Source organism: Oratosquilla oratoria, chromosome 3, assembly GCF_046742065.1.
Source record: "Oratosquilla oratoria isolate Oo_2021 chromosome 3, ASM4674206v1, whole genome shotgun sequence".
NCBI lineage: Eukaryota > Metazoa > Arthropoda > Malacostraca > Stomatopoda > Squillidae > Oratosquilla > Oratosquilla oratoria.
The window spans coordinates 50,515,472-50,530,471 of NC_134779.1; positions in this window are offsets into that span (position 1 = coordinate 50,515,472).

The following is a 15,000-nucleotide window of genomic DNA, read 5'->3' on the forward strand; positions in this document are numbered from 1 at the left end:
AGTGAATTTACATTTTTAACTTATTCCATTATAGTATGGGTTACTATTGGTTCTTATGTCAGGTAAAAAATACCTTTGCAAAAACTCAATTGTTTATCTAATTGATTTTGAAATTTGTAAATAAGTTAAAACAATTAAAGAAAGAATGTAAAGTGTTCTATCTTTTATTTTAATAAGATCTTTCTTGAGCCGGTCAGAAGATTTTGCTTAAATTTCAGAAATCTTCTCAAATGTTCCAGATTGTTATACCAAAATTTTCAGAAGTTTCTAGTGTAACCATTACCTATAACCCTACATATTGCAACAACACCCATGGAAAACTACATCGCAACATACTCACGAACATACCTACACACACGCCATTAAGCTCTTCCTTCACGTGACCAAACCGTGAAATGCCCCTGATTCCTAAAAACACCTTTTCCTCATACACACTATGCTCCATGACTTAGATCAATAACCATAATAATTAAATCACAAGAAACAACTATACATCCTTGTAATGTCCAAAACTTGTATTACTAGGATAAATTGTAAATCATTTGTAAGACTGCCAACCCCTCAAAATGCTTTGTCAACAATTTTATTGTTCGAAAGCAGCAGCGAGAGGGAACCGGTAGTCAGTAGGTGGAAGTAGAGCGAGGAAGTCCTGTTGTTGTAATTAAACATTATAGACTTTTGTTATAGTCTTACGCTTTGATTAGACCCATCAAAGACACCAGAAAATTCTATGAAATTCTAATAAATGTAATTTTCCAAGAATATTCTAGAGTGTTCTAGAATACGGTAGACATATGTAGAATACTCAATAATTTTCTAGAATCTACCATGTTTTTCTAGAATGATTCATAATAATCTGAATTAGGTTAAAATATTCTAGAAAGATTGAGAACATTGTGGAACACACTCTGGAAGGACAAAGAATATTCTAGAGTACTGTTTGACAATATAAATGTTGGGGCTTTCAGACCACTAATCAGTTCTGTTCTGTCTGCTTGATAGAATACATCACAAGAGGGGAAATGATATAGAGGTTGAAAACATTCTCCTGGTGCATTCCGCTACATATGTGTTCAATTAATCAAGACAGTACCAAAGAAGTTTTTTGTGACAGCATCTGGAAAAAAGTGAGAAGCTTACAAAGCATATTTTGGTGTGACATTTGGGGACAAAGACAATACATGGGCACCTCATATTGCTTGTGAGCATTGTAGTCGACCACTAGAAGGTAAGATAGTTGTTATTTTTCAAGAGTAAAATCCAATTAAGAATCAAAATGAAAATAAAATAAGTTTAACAGAAACTCATAATATTGTTCTTTTACAGGATGGTATAGAGGGGAAACAGAGCCATAAAATTTGCTACTCCTAGAATATGACGTCAACCTACTGATCACTCAACTAACTGTTTTTTCTGTCGATCTGGGAAAAATGCAGCTCCTGTTCTCTATCCAGACTTTCCACGCAATGCTTACCTTTCTGTACCAGCTCCTCCAGAAAGAAGTCAACTATCAGAAGAAAGCAACGAGTCAGAAGATGAGCTCAAGTGTTACATAGTGTAATTGGTATACTGCAGGGGTTAATGTGGTCTCAGAATGATTTTAATGGTGAGTTTCCTTAATGATACTTTTGAGCTGCCAGTAGTTGTTTTATCTACTCTGTTAAGTGGTAACAGAAAACATTGATAGATGTTACCCATAAACGACTGTGAATGGTAATATTGGCAGCAAAAATGGTGACTAAAAGCTGAAAAGTTGGTGCATGATATTGTAATAGAAGATGATTAGTGGTGAACAATGACAGCAATGAATGATACAGACGTTGGTGAACCAAGGCAGCTGTGCTCGGCATAGGTATGACGTCATCTCATTCTGACGTTGTGATGTTGGGCTCTCAGGGCAATGAACTCTTCCTCTCACAAATGTCAGGGGAAGGAAGATCATGAATCAGTGCTTCAGTGCACTAGATTGAACGACAGGAAGTGGAAATGAAATTTCAACTGTAGCAAGGAGAGAGGAGTTAAACGAGCTAGAAGAATGCTAGAGCGACAATTTACGTAATTAGGTGGCAAACTAATTACTGCACAAATACTTAGGACAGAAAACATGAGGAGGTAAAGGCGTTAAAGAAAGGCTATTAACGTTACACCTAGTACTTATGAAACTCAAAAAAGTGATGACAAACTTTATTTGTGAAAAACTTTTCGAGAAGAGCAACCATAAAAATGTGTCTTAAGAATATGATCTAGAAGAAAAAAAAAAAAAGTAAAAACTAATGATGAAATAGTAAACTTATAAATAAATGAATAAATAAACAGATAAAAGAATGATATACAGACATATAAATGGATAAGTAAATCAATGAGTAAATAAATAAGTAAATAGATAAATAAATGAATATATGAATAAATAGACAAATAAATAAATAAATAAACATATTAATAAATAAATAATCAAATGAATAAACAAACATGGATAAGTAGAGAAATGGATAAATAAATACACACACACACACATATATATATATATATATATATATATATATATATATATATATATATATATATATACATGTATATATATATATATATATATATAATAATATATATATATATATATGTATATATATATATATATATATATATATATATATATAATTAGATAAGCATATAGATATATAATTAGATAGATAGACAAGTACATAATAAAATAGATGAATAAATATATTATTTTATTAACTATCTAATAAATCAATACATATATAAATAGAAAATAAGATAAGATTAGATAAACCTACGTTTTAAATTTCGGCCAAGAACGTCATTCTGAAAAAGAAAAAAAAAATAGATGAATAAGTACATTAATTGATTAATTATTTTATTAGATGATACATAGATAAACAATAAGATAGATTAAGATGAGATTAAATAAACCTACGTTTTATATTTCGGCCAAGAACGTCATTCTGATAAGGCTACAACTTCAGGTACTAAACGCATAACATCTAGCTCAGGGCCTAGAGACTCGACGTTTAAGAAGAAGCTGAGGAACTCATGCCAAGAAACGCGTAGTTGCGGCCGAAGCCGTCACCTTTGCCCTATACTCTTGGACTGCTGGGACCAGGTATCAGTCAATGCTGTGAATCGAAGTGCGGGATTCGAACCTACAACTAAGCGAATTCGAGACCACCACGCCTCCTATTACCTCACCAACTCACTTATAAATGAAGGCAAACAATTGAAAGACGATAAGGTTGATTTTTTGAGAAAAACTCAATAAGAAGAAAAAGTAAAGCTGAAAGACATCATGATACAAGAGATCAGAAAAAAATATAAAAAGAAATCGATTGTATACAAATGCATGAGAGCGATTATTAAGAATGTAGTAGATAAAAAGGTCTGTCATAATGTTAAGGCGAAAGGAGACCAACATTCCATTAAAAGAAGAGAAGGAGAAAATTTATAAATGTCAAAAAGGTAGATATATATATATATATATATATATATATATATATATATATATATATATATACATATATGTATTTTTACCACACTATGTAGATTTTTTCTTGAATTCCGAACAGAAAGAAAAAAAAATTAAATTACCGGTCCTAATGAAGTATTTGTTATATATGGAAATACATAAATGTACGTATAAATTAATTCATTGTATAGTCTAAGGTTCACATACTGAAACTAGAAATGATAGCATTCTATTTCTGTACCCATCATCATAAAAGGCTGATGGTTACGTATGACGTAAGATAAATACAATTTTTACAGTTTATCAATTATACCTATATATCATATTGTTCTCAAGAATCTGTTGGCATTTCACATGTATCTGAGGGTACAACAACTCATATTATATATCTTATTTAGTAATCAGAGGTGTTGTAAGTCATGGTACAGAACATAAAAAGCGAATATCAGTGAAGCAATGACACAACGAAAGCGTAATGTATGTTATTATGAATATAACACAATGTACTACACAGCGCCATTTGTGTAACAAAGCGCCACATATCACTGCCCGCGGTATATAATTGTATCTACACACGAGGGACAGTGGCGGAAATATCTCAAAACCATACGGCTGCACCAGGAAGCAGTTTCACTCGCTCATATGCTTATATACTCGTAGTGCGCGTTATATTTTGGGTTTGGGTGAGAGTCTGGTTGTTAGCAATGTAGAGAGAAGGGAAAGGAAGAGGAGAGAATGGATAGATTAAGGGTAAAATTTTGTAAATTATTGAAAAGAATAGGAGTAAAGAGGAATGGAAGGAAGTGAAAGTAAAGGAAGGGGAGGGAAAGGAAGGAGAGGGGAGGAGAGGAGGAAATGTAGAGATGGGAATGTGAAAGGAGGGGAGAAAGTAAAGGAGAGGAAAGGGAGTAGAAGAGAAAGGGAGGGAATAAGGGAAAATAATACATGAGAAGATGAGAGAGAGGAGAGGAGAAGGGAGAGAAGATGAAAGAAGATGGACGAAGAGATGAATGGAAGGTCAAAGAGGGGAAGCATGGAAGAGGAGGAGAAGAAAGTGAAAGGTAGGAGAGGACGAAGGTTAAAAGGGAAATGAGAAGAGGAGAAGATGAAATAGGAGGGAAGAGTGCAAGAAGAAAAAGGCAAAGGCAGAGACAGATTGGAAGCATGAGAGAAAAAATCGAAGGAGATGAAAGGGCCGAAAAGTAAAATTGTTTGCAAGGGTGAGAGAAAGAAGACGAAAAGAAACCAAATTGAGAGAAATCAAATGAAAGGGAAGGGTATCTGATAACACGGGGACGATATTTGTTTTCGTTTTGTTTGGCTAAGAACTGACTTTTTTTTAAATTTTGGGCACAACTCGAATATCACATAATTCTTTTCTTTATCATCACGTTCTCATAAGATGTGTGTCTAAGGCAGTGGTTCCCAAACTGTGGGAAAATTACCCCCGGTGAAGGCGGGGGAGGTAACAATTTTTCTGGGGTAATGGAGGGGTAAAAAAAAAAAAAAAAAAAATCAAGAAAACATTACGGTACCAGGCATTAGGATTAATGTTAACTTAGTATGTATATTTGTAAAACTTAAAAAAAAAAGAAGTTTGGGAATCACTGGTCTAAGACAACATTGGAGATTTTAGAAATAATCATAGCTAAGACAAAAATGTTGAGAACAACACCGTTGTTCTAGAGCAGTGGCTCTCAAATTTTTCCATCTAACCCCTTTCTCATTTGCGGAACCTCCAACGACCCTGTCACCAAATATAGATGGACCAATGTACATAATTATTATTCATATACTTATATATTCTGAGTTGTACATTTATAATGATATACTTCGTGGTGTTCCACTGTTCGTTCCCGTCTCCTTTGGGTTACCGTTTCTAAAAAAGAAAAAAAAAAAAAAAAAAAAAAAAATTGGCAGAATTAAAATGATTAAAGACTAATCGTCACCAACACGACCATTATATAGTCATACACTCGTACAGTCTCTCTCTCTCTCTCTCTCCTCAAATGCAAACTATCTAATCACTTTTATATTTCATTTTATTCATTCCTGTTCAAATAAATAAATGAATAGATATAATTTTATACCACGGAACCCTTGAAAGGTCCTCACGGAACCCTAGTGTTCCGCGGAACACAGTTTGAGAATCACTGTTTTAGAGGAAAAGAAAGGAGGAAATGTAGATATTCTAAGCCATTATCCAAACATTTGATTATCGCACACAGAAATTGTCTTTGCAACGCGAGTCCTGTTTTCCTGTAACATCCTTCCATTACTATGCCGCGTCCATATTTTCTTTCCCCTTTCTCATGAATAATTATGATGGGGGGTAATTTTGGCCTGGTTTATTACAAAATAATTCCAAAGGACGAGAAACACACAGAAATGCGAAATAACATGTAATATAACGAAACATTATTTAATTATATCTACATACATAAATTTGCAAACATAGCTAATAATCAATAACATGAAATGTGTTTAAACAAGAGGAAACCGATAACCGTCCTTTGATGTACCTTATCTTACCTTACCGTCGTGCCATATCCTCTTGGACTTCGGCAACCATGGAGCGCCACCGTTCACGGTCCCTAGTTACTTGTAACATCTGTGCTGGTTTGAGTTGTTTTCCCGTCGCCCTCATCAGCCCGTCCATATACTTCTCCCTCTGCTTTCCTCTTGCTCTCCTTCCCTCCACCATTCTCGTCATCACCACCTCTTCCAACCCTTCCCTCCTCATTATATGTCCTAAGACATATATTATTCGCTGTACACTCCTGAGCTTGGCATCTAGTACCTTAATCTGCTTCTAGATTTCACATCCGTAGATCATGGCTGTGAAAAAGTAGGGAAGTTGGATAAGAGAGCAGATTGGAGTGGAAGTATTTGTGGAGGTGAGAGAGAAGCGAAAATAGAATTGAAAAGCTAGGTCACATATTTGTGGAGGCGATAGAGAAGCGACAATAGAATTGAGAGGGTAGGTCACCAGACAGATAACGTGAATATATTACTGATTAGAATAAGTAATATAATAAACTTAGAACATGGAGACCAGGCAAAAGGTGAAGAAATGGCATACAGGAGTTTACAAGAATAACCTGGCAGATGTAGGCACAGTCGCGCGATTTAGGAAATCAGCTGACAGAGTCTTGTTCAGAAGGGGAGCTCTAGCGGGTAGTTGTTTACTGGATTGATTACCCTCCAAAAATAAACAATGAATAGGGTATGAATCTTACTAGTATTAGAATTCGATAACTCACAATTCTTTTTGACGATTTTCTTCAGAAAAAAATCTTAGAAAAGTTCATCTCTTAGAAAAGATAAAAGCTGTGAAAATTTAATTCACGAAAAAAAAGTTGGACAGCAATAGTAAAGAAACCTCAGAGCTATGAGCTATTTGTTTTTCTGGCGTTTCATCACAAAAGACTTTATCATATAAATCTAGATAACTCAGATATTTGTCTGATATTCCTTTAGCATTGTTGTCCAAAAGTGAAACTGAATATTTACCATTCAAAACTATCATATTATACATCAAATCACTCTAGATAATCCTATTAAAGAAACGAAATTTTTTAATATGCAGTTCAAATGCTTTAGATATCATCCTCCTTGCTGTTTAAGTTAGGAAAAAATCATTCTAGATGTTATTATTATTTGTTTAATTTGAATTCATTTTATATATCATAACTTTTATACATAATACTTGCCTCTTTATCTATAACCAAAGCTTTGAATAGTTTGACTACTTTGACTAGTTTGACTAGTTTCGCAGGTATGCTTTTTCAAAGCATATCTGCAAAACTAGAGAGGAACATTTATGTTATACATACATACATACATACATACATACATACATACATACATACATACATACATATATATATATATATATATATATATAATATATATATATGTATATATACATACATATATATATATATATATATATATATATATATATATATCATATTATACATCAAATCACTCTAGATAATCCTATTAAAGAAACGAAAATTTTTAATATGCAGTTCAAATGCTTTAGATATCATCCTCCTTGCTGTTTAAGTTAGGAAAAAATAATTCTAGTTCACCATACATGGAAGAATGGTGAACTAAATGCGGGGAACAGTTGGAGTTTCATTTACTTATTCACTGGCGTTTCGTCCTTACCAGGAAATTCTCAAAGTACATACAATTTCAGAAAATGTACAGCTTATATATAGTACTTCATCCTTGCCATGTCCCTTTCCCTCCGTCTGCCTCCATACCTTCATCCATTCTCTATACTTCTCATGTGATTCCGACCATGCCGCGTCCCCCCCTCTGTTCTTAATCGTCCTCTTGACCTCCTTGATGATCAAGGTGCTTGCTGCTCCTGCTGATTTTGTGAACCCATCCCTATGGTTGATGCAGGGGTGAGAGGTGATGTAAGCTGCCTCCACTATTTTCGTTTTCATATTCGTTAGAGCCTTGTGGAGCACCTCTACCCTGTTCCGGTGTGGAAGATGACCACATTGGTCCAAATGAAACACTAGCAAGTTGGAGGTTCGTTGAGCTTTGACGTCATTTTTGTGTTCATATGTCCATCAGAGCGCACCGAACCTCCAACTCGCTAGTGGTTCATTTGGACCAATGTGGTTATCTTCCAGATTGGAGCTTAAAAACTGGACACTTGCTTGGCCCACGCCCTCCGACGGATAAAACACAGAAACTAATGTCACCTTAGTTATCTTTATTGGCCTTACACGAACCTACTATACTCCTAGTGGCTGAGTATCAGTTCCTGAGAACCCAAACGTAACCTGTGAACGACTCTTGAATATGATTGGTTCCATTTTCGACTGTTTTCATTACATTAACATATATTTATTACACCAGTAACTATGAAGATTCTTGCTAATTTTTATTGGAGGAGTGATTAAAGCGACCAAGAAAGGGAAAACATGAAGGCGGCATTTCTTTACTGTTAGGTCTACCATAACTAGTGAATTCAACTATCAATGAAAACAATTAGCCGGATGCATGAGGTTCAACCAAAGGCTTTAGTTTTGCAAATTTTGTGCGTAAATATATTCCAAATATCAAATGCGGATCCTTTATGATTCTGTATTATCTGCTCAAACTGAATATTCATATCAGTTATTCAACCTGTAGTAATTTTTCTACCATCACAGGTAAACCAGGTAGACCAACTTTCCCAATATAACTAAAGACATCCACATCATTTGTAATGGAGATATGAATTCATCATGGTTTACAAATCCCCCCTAATACAAAACATTTGAACTATTGTAAAAGAGTGAAAGGTAACATACTAATGCTGTGGCTAAGTAAGCCATAACTGAAGGGAGAGATGTATGTCAGCACTGCCTGTACGCTCTCATAAATGAATGGGAGGTATATCACAGAGATCTTTAGTTATCTAGACAGAACACGTAAGACGTTGATAATCCTCTTGCTTGCATAGCAGCCCTAAAGTCAAACGCTCATAACCTTACTTTTTTCAATGTAAACCAAGCAAATCTAAGTGATGGTGATAAAGATTCCTATAGTGGTGATAGTAACAATGTTGGTGGTAGTAGATACGACGTTGGAAAAGTAGCAGTGCTTGTAGTAGTGGTGGTAATGATGGTAGTGCTAGTGATTGTGGTAACGCTAATGGTAGTAATGGCAGTGATAGTTGTGATGGTGGTGATAGTGGTCGTGATGGTAGTGGGCGAGGTGTTAATGGTGGTAGTAGTAATGGTGATAGTGATAGTGGTGGTAGTGATAATGATGGTGGTGGTATGGGAGGTTATGGCGGTGATAGTGGTGGTGATGATGGCTGTAGTAGTGGTGACGGTGGTAGTAGAATTGGTGGTAGCGGTTCTGATGGTGGTCAAAAAGAAGGTGATGGTGGAGGTAGTGGGGGTGATAGTGGTGGTAGTAGCGGTGATAAAGATGGTAGTGTTGATCGAAATGGTAGTTTTGATGAAGGTGGTGAAAGTGGTTGTTATGATGATAGTAGTGGTGGTGGCGGTGGTAGTGGTGTTGATGGTAAAGGTAGTTATAGTGATGGTGGTTCCAGTGGTGGTGATGGTGTTGGTAGAGGTGGTGGTGATGGTAGTAGTGGTAATGGCTATAAGAGGCTGGTAGAAAGAGGGGTAGAAGACGAGTGTTATATGTTTATGGTTTAATTGTTTACAAACATAATACCCAAAGACCAGTGAGTTGCATAAGTTTGCTCTCCGCGTTATGTTCATAAATAATTGCCGGGGGCCCGATTACACTGCTGACGTAGAATTTTGTAAGCTAAGTGAGATATGTAGATTTGATATTGTTTAAGCAAACAATATTGCATATAAACTTGTAACAACGAATCTTATTGGGGAAAAGGTGGAGGAGGAGAAAATTCAATTGGTTCACGTTTGTAAGATCACGCATTTTGGGGAGGATCTTGAATATAAATTTAAAGATTATTGGACTAAAGAAATCACTACGTCACTACAAAGCTCACCTACGACCTAACATACGTGTTCTCGGGGGATTCCTTGAGTTTACCTCAGAGAAATACGCTATATAAGAATAAACGGAAGAAAGAAAGAAAACTTTATAACTTTCATTTTCCCAACACGGAAATTTATAACTGAAGGAAAAGAGTATTAACTATGTGAACGAAAAAAGAGGAACTGGAGACAACAGGGCTTACCGACTAAAATATGTGAAACAACGACAGTAATAAGAAGTGAAAATGAAGAAAGGGGAAAGTGACAAATGACACTGGTGAAAGGTGGGTGAGAGTTGAGAGACGGGCGAAAGTGGTGGCAGTGGTGGGATGAAACCCAACGCTACTAAAGAACTTAGTACAAGATACGTCTACGTGGATGAAGAGACTGGTGCAACATAGAACTTAGTGCAAAATCCGGCTGCGAGTGTGAAGAGAACGGCAAGGAACAATACAAACCACGTAGTGCACACAAACCACGCAGTACACGCAAACTACGCAGTGCACACAAACCACGCAGTGTACGAAAATCACGCAGTGCACGCAAACTACACAGTACACGCTGGTACGAGGGCCGACTACAAGGACGAGCTAGTAAACGAGGAAGTCGACAACAAGGACGAGGTTGATGAAGTACTGAGGTACACGTCGTACGTGTGAGGACGTGCTAGTTAACGAGAGGACGACTACAAGGGAAGCAGTTGATTCAAATTGAAATTATCAGCTGAAGGTATGGCCACGGAAGTTCTCCGTCACAAGGTTATTACCCCACTGACAAATATCGCAATTTTTTCGGAGGAAGAAAATACAGTGGGGGTTAATAGGTTTCTTAGTTTAATTGATACATTAAGAGTGCCTAAAACATATCAGATGATGAAAAAATATATAGATTTTAAAAGAAAATGTAGATCGTGAGAAGGATAGGGCTAGGCTTATAATAAATTTCCAACAATATGAAGATATAAACAAATATGAAGATTAAAAGGATCATTTATAAAACAATTTAGATAAAAATGTAATCAGGATCTTATCAGGTCTTTGGTTAGAATGACAAAGATAAACAAAAAGAAAATAGACAAACACAGAATTATTTAGCAAAATTAGACAGGAGGTCTAACGACATGATTTCTATGTTGAAGGATTCAGATTGAATAGAAAGATTTAGTGACAAGTTAAAAGTTTCTCAGGTTACTAAGTTAATAGCGTTTACACTATTGGCACACAGCAATAATGAGATGTCTGCAGAAAAGCTATACAGGGACCTTCTTCTTCTCCTCCTTGTCCTTCCTTCCCCTTCTCCTCCTCTTCCTTTTTCTTTCTTCTTTTCCTTTTCCTCCTCCTCTTTTGTTTTTGCTTCATTATTTTCCTCCTTTTTGTTCTCCTCTTCCTATACTTCCCACTTCTTCTTCCTCTCTTGCTTTTACTTCTTTTTCTCGCTTTTTTCCAACTCCTCTCATTCCCTCTTCCTCCTCCTCCTCCTCCTCCTACTCCTCCTCCTCCTTACTTACTTTTCTAGTTCGTCCATTTCTCTTGGCTTTTTCATTTTTCTTCTTTCCTAGTTTTACATACATACTTACATACATACATACATACATACATACATACATACATACATACATACATACATACATACATACATACATACATACATGCATGCATACATACATACATACATACATACATACATACATACATACATACATACATACATACATACATACATACATACATACATACATACATACATACATACATACATACATACATACATACATACATACATACATACATATGCCAAAGGCTTTTCCTCCTTATAAGGGAGGTAGCCGGAATCTTCTTTGTTTTTCCTCCTTTTTGTAATTTTCCTTCTCTTTTCCCTCTTCTACGTTCTCCCGCTCTATTCTAAACCTCTCTTCTCTCAGGTACTTCGCTGTACTTCTTCAGTCTTCCCCTCTTCCCCTCCTCCTCCTTCTTCTCCCCCTCCTCCTCCTCCTCCTTTTCCTGATACTTGAAGCCTCTCATGGCCTCTCTCTCGTGCTCCAGGTCGGTCACCCTCTTGTTTCTAAAATTCTTGAAACCAACGACGCGGTCCTTGGTGAGTTATTTGAAAACTTCGAGAAGGTTCGCCGAGCTGCAACGCGTCCTTTGTTGGTGACGTAATCAATGGGCCTTTGTTTTCCTCACTGACCAGGTTGCGTAGGAAGCTTTAGACTCGGTATGGCGGGAATAACTCAGTTTCTTTCTTTTTTTCTTTCTTTCTTTCTCTTTCCACGCAGTTGGTTTAATGACAGAAGTCTGTTGTGGGGCTACAGTGGCCAACGTGCCAGAAAGGCGCCCTACAAATCACGGGACCAAAGCATGCTCGCGGGAACAACGACGACGCCAGCATGGCGGGTTCCAGCGGGACTAGACCTATTCAAAAAACAACTTTTTCATATTTTCATACGTTACTGTACTTTTTCCTATTCTTTTTGACCTGAAAAAGAAAAAAAATTACATCAATTTTTATCTGGGATGTATGAAAGCATTGCCACATGGAGGCTACATTTTGTTTGCTATCTATCTTACCAAAGAGGCCAATTTTGAGTAATTTCTAAGCATATTTTGTGGTATAATTTTTTTTTTATCTAAGATAGAGCAACAAATTAGGTACCAAATGAAAAACATAATTTACTATATATAGTATACAACCGTTAGAATGGATGAAATTTCCCCGTGAATTTCAAAAGATATGACATTGCTGAAAATCCTGACTTTTTTTTTTTTTTTTTCTTTTTGCCAATCTGGAGACATGGTTTTTTGTATGAATGTTTGAATTTTAAGTGAATTTAGACCACAACTCATACATAATTTCAGCATTCAATTTCATATTTCATATATACAGAAGGCTGTTAATATTAGTCAATACTGAACAGTACAAAAGCAAGTCCAGCACAGAAACTCGATCAAAATAAAAAAAACTATCTACAAGATATTTCACAATGGCAAATTAAGCAAAAATGTACGAGGACGCACAGTTGATGTCTCATAACCTCCACCTGCAGTCCACAATCATCAACTCGGCCGTCCACCAGATCTCTCACTGAAACCTTCCTGGTCGGATACCCTTTAGCTTGCATCAGTGGTTCCCAGTTTCCCACCAACAGACAAGTATTCCAGTGTTTTCTTTATCTCCAAAGTTTACCAGAAAATACAGTGAAACCATGGTTTAAGACCTCGTCTATGAAACGGTTGAGGCCATCATCCCATTCTGACAGCTGGCTAAGATCAAGACGATGACCAGATAGAACTGCATGAAGCTCTTCGTGACAGTCCATAACAAACACAGAACACTGATGAAGAGCAAAGGAAGAGCAAGTGACCCTGGTGGAAAGAGGAGTGCATTTGTCTTGGAATTGGACAGCCTGTTCGACTTAGGAGCTCCAGATACTGTCCAGGATATAGTGAGCAACAGACTGTTATCCAAGTAGAGGAAATATGAGGACATCACGTTTTACCAGGACCAGAGGAATTAGAGGAAAAGTCGCATGTCGGGTCATGATAAGATCTTTGAGACAAGATCCCAGCAACAAGTAGGCCGGATTGAGAGGCAACTGCAGAGGCAAGAACAAGGTAATCATACTTTCATACTTTTACTAATCATACGTTTGAATATCACAACACGTTGGAAGTTTTACATGCTTACCACATTGTATTATTTTGCAGTTTTACATGCTTACCTCATTTATTATTTTGCAGCTGCAGCAGAACAAGAGGCAGTTACTCACGTGGGTGACATTAACTGTGGAGATTCCAGTGACAGTGACGCTAACACAGGATATGTATTACCAGCAGCCATTCACCAGGCCAGATGGATGGCTAGGAACTTGTATTCCATAAAGATGCTGCTGTTTTGTGACCAGCTTGAGTATGATGAAGAGACTGTTGCAAAGCTGGACAGACTCAACATCTTCCTTGCGCTGTTCTAGCATGCCATTTTTGTACAATGTTGATAAGATTATACACGTTCAAAAGAGCATTAGAAATGCTTTAATTTGAAACTGCTTTATTGCTCTATCTTGCTCCATTAAAAACCATGTCTCCAGGTTATTAAAAAAGTTAAAGTTTTCAGCAATTTCTTATCTATTAAAAATTGCGGGAAAAATTCACCAATTCTAATGGCTGATATATGTTGAGTACAGCCTGCATATTCATTTGGTACCTAATTTGTTGCTCTATCTTAGATAGATAAAAAACAAAATATGCATAAAAATACCTCAAAATTGACCCTTTTGGTAAGATAGCAAAAAACTTCAGCATCCATGCGGCAACGCTTTTATGCATCCTAGATAAAAATGAATGAAATTGTTTTGCCTTTTCAGGTCAAAAAGCAAGGGAAAAAGTACCGTAACGTATGAAAAAAAAAATTTTTAACAAGTCTAAGCGGGACTCATGTCAGGGTAGATGATCTCCCTCCTGCCTGTCACCAAGACCTATCATTATCCTTATCACCACCTCTCTTCCTATCAACTTACCCTATATATAATCAGTTTTTTGACATGAAGAGAGATGATACCGAGAGACTGTTTCCTTACTACAAACTGATAAGGTAGAAACAACCTCACATTCATACAACGACAGATACGGATTTTTTTTTCTCTCTCTCTGAAAACCTATATGAGTAGATCCGAGGACTGTTCCCGTTTGCCAGTAGGTAGTGAGTTTCCGGTCAGAGGCTTAAGGTGAGGGCTGAATATTGTTTAACGCATCGTGTGCAGAATCTTTCCACATGATTATAGAAAGACAGGCAGTCAAGTATGGAAATTGTTTAAGCAACAGCCACTAATCCGATCGCAAGTGTTATTTTCCTATGTATTTATTCATGCCAATAGCAGAAAATCTTATTCTGCCGAGACAAAATCCTCGTAGACCGTACCAAAAAACAATGATTACCCTTTTTCCTATCATGTGGCACTTAAACCGCAGAGCTAATTCACTTATCTCGGTTGAGTCCCATTGGCAATGAAGGGATGACTCATAACTTATAGTT